At 46.8% G+C, this 7990-nt stretch overlaps 1 pseudogene; it reads left to right on the top strand.

Moving 5' to 3' along the window:
- The first annotated feature begins 1230 nt into the window (after nucleotides 1-1230).
- LOC123409352 lies at nucleotides 1231-2211 on the top strand (annotated as a pseudogene).
- The last annotated feature ends 5779 nt before the right edge of the window (nucleotides 2212-7990 follow it).

Here is a 7990-nt window from a genome sequence, read left to right on the forward strand (position 1 = left end):
TGCATGCTGCGGACATGACCATGTTCTTTGCAGATTTCAGAGATTTGTAACACTAAATCTTGCTTTCAATTAATCAACTTCTTCCGATCACATACATCAAAACATGCATACGACCTACGAGCAACTGCAGTAAAGTAGTGCTAGTTACAACTCCAGTATGCCGTGTTCGAGCCTTGACTAGAACCCTAAGGCCTAAGCCATGCGAAGCTGCATACTAAGCCATGTGAAGCTGCGTCCTGATCGAGATAGTTTTCTTGACCATGGAGCTGGTGCACCTCCTGATTGGCTGCATCTGAGACGCCGGCTGCATCATCTTGGGCGCCTGCACCAACTGCGTCCTGCGCCGCCGTTTCGCGTCCTCTGCTTCCTGGTAACCTTGGCGGAGCTTGCGCTTCGCGGCTTCCATCTTGTCCTCCCAGCTGAGCACAGCACGGTCACCGTCGACAAAGCCGGCGGCAGGATCGGACGCCTTCTTGGGAGGTCGCTTCGTCTCCGCGTTAGGGTTGACGGAGATGTCCTGATGCTGGCCGACGGCCGCCTTGGACTGCGGCAGCTTCTTGATGGGCATGGCTGGTGTGACCTTGGCGACGTTCTCCAGCTTGTTCATGGGCGTGGGTGGCGGGACCTCGGCGATGTCGTCCTGGACGGAGGCCTCCCATCCGCTCACGATGCCGCGCGCGAGGAGGCGGACGCGCTCCGAGTCGTGCTCCCGCAGCGCGCGCACAGCCTCGGCGAGTTCCTTGGAGATGGGCGCCTCCGGCACCAGCCTGAGCGTCTCGAGAGACTCTGCCATGACGTCGTCGAGAATCCCGCAGAGACGCTCCGCCTCGTCGTCGTCGTCGGCGCTGCAGAGCCGTCCCAACAGGTCTCCCCTCGCGCGCCGGAACACGTGGCGTGAAAACTGGCCTGGGTCGACGGCCTCGATGGCGTCGTCCACGGCGTCGAAGGCGACGTAGAATGTGTTCCACCGGCGAAGCATCTGCCCGGCCATGGCGATGGCTTTTCGGCGAGCTCCTGATCTCCTGTGAATCTGTGATCGATTTGGGAATAGATGGGGAAGTGGGGAGGATGGGATGGAGCATTGGGAAACGAAGAATTGATGAGCTTATATCTTCCGGTGACCGCACTCCAGTCGGACGCACGCGAGCATAGCACCGCTCCTGGTCGAATTCGGAAGCGCGTTTCGCTCCAGTCGGAAGGAATCCGATTTAACAGCGGCAAACGCGTATCATGCGTTGCGCGCGCATATGCACGGCCACTCCGCGCAACGGGAGCACCGACGACCACGAGCTGACGCGCGTGCTCGGGAAGGGTGGCTTCGGTGTTGTCGTCAAGGTGCGCCACCGCGCCACCGGCGTGGACGTCGCCCTGAAATGCCTCACCCGCTCTTCCGACGACGGCAGCGGCAAGAGGAGGCGCCGCGCCCACGTGCTCCACCGCGACCTGCCGCGTGAGGCGTGCTACCTCGCGGCCACCCCTTCGTTGTCGGCTTGCAGGGCAGTGCAGCCTCGTCCTGGGTGGCCTGCGTGGTCGCGTCCCCCCGAGCCTTGGTCGCGTCCTGCGTGGTCGCCGCCAGCCATTCGTTGAGGAGGAGACGCGCCGCGTCATGCGGCAGCTCCTGAGCGGGAACATCATCCAGCGAGACATCAAGCCCGGGAACATCCTTGTCGACGGCAAGGGCGTGGTGAAGATAAGAGACCTCGGGCTGGCCATTTCCACGGCGAGCGCGACGGCGTCGTGACTGCGGCCTGGCCGGCACGCTCTCGTACATGGCCCCCGAGATGCTCCTGGGGAAGCCGGACTACGATGAGCTCGTGGATGCCCGGTCGCTCGGTTGCGTCATGGCGGAGCTGCTCGCCGGCGAGCGACTGCTCCCTGACCACCGCGCGACCCACCAGTTACTCAGAATCTCCCGCGTGCTCGGGGTCCATGCCGCTCGCCGCCGTCGGACAGATGCCGTCGACCCGCCGAGAAGTCAGCCGACTGCGCGAGCTGTTCCGGGAGGAGCGCCTGTCGCACGACGGGTTCGAGGTCTTAGTGTTTTATACGCGTCCCCGGCGAGCGTCTGCCGGCGGCCATGGCGCTCCAATGCCCCTGGTTCGCTCGCACCACCAACGTTCTGGTTTCTGCTGCGTAGGATACGTGCTCTACCACATTAGGAAGACTAGTCGTCAACCCGTGCAACCTGTACGGGCTAGTGATTCTGCCTAAACACATAATATATTGTAATAATGATATGTCAATGCAATTTTGTATAGCTTTATCTTAATTAAAAGAACTTTAGGTTTGAAAATCCCCTTGTTTGGGCATCGGTATCAATTTCTTTCGAGTGGATTGGTGATGGTTGTATATTCCATGTTTATAGAATGTTCACGGTTCTGATTTCATTAACTTAGGTACCCAAGAAAAACGACAACAACAAATCATTAAGATGGTTATAAAAGATATTGTATTTCATGTTGACCTGGTTATTTTTAGATTCTCTCTTCTGACATGTATTGAAAATAAGTGAGATCCAGCTTTTAATTTATTGAAAGGAAAGTGTATGGCAACTAATGGATTAGTCCCCCTTGCAGATCACAAAGGGCCAGCGATGGTGAGTAGTGGCTTATAAGACCCATCATATATGCCAAAGGACAATCAATCCATTAGTTTCATGACGTTTTAGCTCATATTTTTTTAATATTAGAGAAATTAAACAGTTTAGTACCCTATATATGTTCTCCGAGCTAAGCATGTATGTAAAAAGAAAATTAATTCATCAGCTTGATGACGTTTCAGCTCATATGGTTTTTTTATATAACAGACATTATGCAGTTTAATAGAACACGACATGAATAACTATGAATTTCCTATCTTTAGGACTATATGTTTTGATTTTACAGCACATGAGGGAGCATTTATTCTCTTGTACAAAAACTCCGTGCCCGAAATAAATAATTTATATTGCCTCCATTGGATAACTTCTGACTATTCTGATTTTGATGTTATACCAACTCATTTAAAAAAAAATACGCGTTGAACTGGTTGGTAAAAGATCGTTATACATAGCACCTAGTGGAGTTTGCTTGTAAGTTCAGACACATGCAAGAATCGTGTTTATACTTTCCAAGATTTCATGATCAATCTTGATTCCACCTGACACTGAAGTATATAAAACGTCAAATTCAGCAAGGTACAATTAGTAATATGTTAGATTACTGCCATGTATTTATATAATTTATATTCTTAATGCAATCAAAATAAAATACCCATTATATGTATACCTTTTGAGTTGAAGCCTCGTATCATTGTCCTAATAAGTTAGGAGTATATGCTAATTTAGCATGAGCACAAAATTAATTTTCAGTTTACACACGTGATGCTTATGCCTGTCAGTGCATGTGCTCAAGCAGCAAAACCAACATCTTCAACCTAGTGTTAAAACATCTAGTGCAATCACGTGAAGGGTCAAATACAGTATGCCGCATTCAGTATTTGTAAATAAGTCACATGCACATGGAAATTGGGTTTGCTTCATGTCACTACATAGCTGTACTCCCTCCGGTCCTTTTTAGTTTGCATATTAGCTTTGTCCGAAGTCAAAGTATCTCTACTTTGACCAAATTTATAGAAACATGTATCAACATTCACAATGTCAAATTAATATTGTTAGATTCATTACGAAAGCTAGTTTCATGATATGTATATTTGGTATTGTAGATGTTGATATTTTTCAATATATATTTGGTCAAACTTTGTAAAGTTTGACTTGATCCAAATCTAATATGCGAAGTAAAAACGATCGGAGGGAGTACATTACATCAATATAGTGGCCAACGTACCAACTTAATACGGTATGTTTCTGCAAATGATTTGATAGACTAAAACCTATTTAAACGAAAACGACTGAACGTACGTTGTTATGGTCATGGTTGCCTCGATCAACCTCCTAGAAAAGTTGGAAAATTGAGCAGAAAAATGTTAGGTATAAGCCACGCCACCACGATGACCGACATGTACGTGTTGATCGAGCCAGCCGCCGGTCCGTGGCCGCGTCCATGGTCGTGATTAGTGTATGTGTGCGTCATGCACGTAGGCTAGTATACATCACGTTGTTAGATGCATGCAGCGAGTTGGTTGCTCCGACGCATGTTGTTGACCCTGGAGATATTTCAGGGGATGGAGATATTAGTACGTGGGCATGCATGTAGGAATCAGTTGTAGTTAGCTAGTTAGTGGCTGACGTGCGTGCGTGGTGGCCGTGACGTAGGAGCTAGCTATGTATGTGCGCTCCGGGTATAAAGATCCAACCCTGTGTATTGATGTAAAGAGCGCTGGTATGTGCGGAGCCAGAGTTCGAGCTCGAAGAAAAGAAACGCCGTTCGTGCGTCGCAAGCGTGTGTTGCCGGAAATTCTTGTGTCCAATGTGTCCCTCTCCTTCTTGCACCTACATGTATCGCGTTTCTATGCGTGAGAGAGGTTCATCCGACGTTCATGTCGCCGGAGGCTACTCGGCGTTCATCACCGGACCGGGTTTGACCCAACAAAGAATCAGTAATGAGAGACATTGGCTGGCTAAATAAATCGCATATTCAAAAATAACCATGAGGTCTTCTCTGCTTGTCTATAATACATGATCCCCATATTCATCTATGAAGAACTATAGATACAATTATAAAAATTAAGAAGATATAATAGTAAATCTATGAGGGTGTTGAGAACTTACCTTTGTTGACTATTGTAGTTTCTACTATTTCCACCAAGAGGGCAGAAGTACCAGGATTAATCTCCTCGTCTCTGAAAGCCAGATGTGCTTAACGCCTTCTACTTCATTGCAACGCCTTCTACTTCATTGCAAGGATATTACACTGAATTCGTGCTGACGCAATGGATCTGCAAGATAGAAAAGAAGGAATAAGTGGAGATGGAGGCGAACTTGGATCTGCAAGAGAAATAATGAACATGAATCTGCAAGAGAGAAAAGAAAGAATTAGTGGTCGCATTATCCTGTAGCAGCGGCCGTTATTTGATGGGGCAGCATGGGAGGTTAATGCAAGTTTGAGGGATGGAGATGGAGAGAACAAATGCACATCGGTTGGGGACATTTTCTATGAGAACTTGAGTTGAACATGAGAGCTTGGGAGAGATACGTGCTAGATTTTTCTGGGGTTACGTGAGAGATTAACAGAGTTGGTTCTTGGGAGAGAGAGATACGTAAGAAGTTTTAGGTGGGTGAGTTTCTTAGCTATACGTGACATTGGATAACGGGAGAGAGATATTTTACCCAGAGATAGGTCAGTTTTTTTATACGTGAGTGATTGGATTATGGGAGAGAGATAAGTCACATTTTTTACAATTTTATTCTCATTGGTCCATCATAAGTTTTTTCCCTCAGGGTCAATCTAGACCGTAATAATTTGTTCCCACCAGATTGACGACTCGTAAAATCTAATTAACGTGGGAATTTGTAGGGAGTCTCTAATTAGTATAAATATAGAAGTATAGATTATTTGTTTGCAATGTAATTTACTGTCAGCGAACACCTTGTAAGCATGCTTCAAATGCAGACAGAACTTGCTGGTGTAATGCCTGATCTCCCTTTGCAACTAAATGAGCTGACATCAATTTTAAGAATGACCCCTTAAACTATGGCGGCTGCTAGAAATCATCCACCTAGCCAGCCCCATGATCGGATGGACCACGTCAGGATCACACCGTCGTTCATTCCGTCCTAACATGTTCAGTCTTCTAGCAATTACAACTGCCACCAATGCTTATGCAGCAGCAGCGTCGCTGATCAGTTCACAGTAAAACGTTCACAGGCTCGCCACACAATGGCCATGGCTGCAGCGTTGCGACCATCCCTGTTAAACATTGTATTATTACGGTGATGTATAAACCGTAGTTTCTTGTGTAACACGTTAGGCTTAGAGATAAGATCCCAGTTAAACTAGTTTCTTTGGAGATCAATCCTAAGCCTAACTAACTCTTATAACCTCTTGTAAATCCTGTCGTTGGTGCCTTATATAACATGGACGCGTCCCTGCGGTATGCATACGCTTGACCTATCGCTTTTCACATGGTATACAGAGCTAGTCTCTTCCATCACATCTAGCCGCCATGTCCACCTCCTCCTCTGCGATCGCCATGGCCTCTCCCTCCATCGCTTCTCTCGGCCATACCACCACAGAGAAGCTAACAAGGGAGAACTTCTATGTATGGAGAGCCCAAGTCCTGCCGCACATCCGTGCCGCCGGTATGATGGGGTTCCGTGATGGCTCAAACAAGGAACCCAACGCCGAGCTTCTCCTGGAGAAAGAAGCCGCCGGCAAGAAGGAGATCGTCGAAATGCCCCTAGCTGTCTAAGAGTAAGTGGTTTGGTAAAACCATCAGCAACTTGATCACCTGTAGGTATAAACCTGATATTCAACAGCTTGTCTGCAACACGTTCCCGAACAAAATGATAGTCAATCTCAATATGCTTAGTCCTGACATGAAAAATTGGATTAGCAGCTAAATATGTAGCACCAAGATTATCACACCAAAGGGAAGCTGCCTTTGGATGTTGTATCCCAAGTTCAGTCAACATGTTCTGAACCCAAATAATTTCAGAAGTGGCATTGGCTAGGGCCTTATACTCTGCTTCGGTGCTTGATCTAGATACCGTGGGTTGTTTACGAGCACTCCATGATACTAGATTACCTCCAGGAAATACTGCAAAGCCTCCTGTAGACCTTCTGTCATCTGGACACCCTGCCCAATCTGCATCTGAAAAAGCACTTACAAGCATTGAATCTGACTTGCTAATCTTGAGTCCATGACTCCTTGTCCCTTGCAGATACCTAAGTATCCTCTTTACTGAAGTCCAATGTGTAGTAGTAGGAGCATGCAAGAACTGACATACCTTATTTACTGAATAAAAAATATCTGGTCTAGTTAATGTCAAATGCCGCAATGCTCCTAGAATACTCCTATATCCGGTGGAGTCTTCTGCTCCAAGTACTTCCCCATCATGGACAGATAATTTCTTAGATGTAGATAAGGGTGTAGAAGAGGGTTTGCATCCTTTCATACCTATTCTCTGGAGTATTTCTTGCAGATATTTTTCTTGTGACAACATGATCCCACTGGGTACCTTTTTAACTTCAATACCAAGAATGAAGTGAAGGTTACCTAGATCTTTAAGAGCAAAATCTTTTCTCAAATCCTTAAGAAGAGCTTCAACTGCTTGGGGTGATGAGCTAGTGACAACTATATCATCAACATAGATAAGCATAAAAATAGTTACCCCATGCTTATGATAAAAGAAGAGTGATGTATCCCCCTTGGATGGAACAAACCCTAGAGATTGTAATTTGAAGGACAAATGAGAATACCAAGCTCTAGGTGCATGTTTCAGTCCATACAATGCTTTATCAAGTTTGCAAACATAACATGGTGAGCGGGGATGCTCATACCCTCGAGGTTGCCTCATAAATACTTCCTCTTCCAGAATGCCATGCAAGAACACATTCTTCACATCTAGCTGTCGCATGCACCAGTTACGAGACACAACCACTGAGAGAATTAACCTGATAGTGGCAGTCTTGACAACATGAATAAACGTGTCCTCATAATCCAATCCATAGCGCTGCTTAAAACCCTTAGCAACCAGACGTGCCTTATACCTATCAATAGTGCCATCAGATTTTCTTTTAACTTTATAGACCCACTTACAGTCAATAATATTTCTGCCTGCGGCAGGAGGAACAAGACACCACGTCTTATTCTTGATAAGGGCAGCATATTCCTCGTCCATGGCAGCTTTCCACCGAGTGTCACCAAGAGCTTCAGCAAGGTTTTGTGGTTCACCTGTGGAACAGAACGAACCCCAGCGTACACAACCATCAGTACATACTTTGGGTTTGATAATACCTCCCTTGTGTACGTGTGTGAGCTCGAGCAGGCGGAGGGGAAGCAGGGCGATCAAGCTGTTGTTGGAGACGAGGTGCTGTAGCAGAAACAGGAG

The sequence above is a fragment of the Hordeum vulgare genome, chromosome 7H, assembly GCF_904849725.1.
Source record: "Hordeum vulgare subsp. vulgare chromosome 7H, MorexV3_pseudomolecules_assembly, whole genome shotgun sequence".
Taxonomy (NCBI): Eukaryota; Viridiplantae; Streptophyta; class Magnoliopsida; order Poales; family Poaceae; genus Hordeum; species Hordeum vulgare.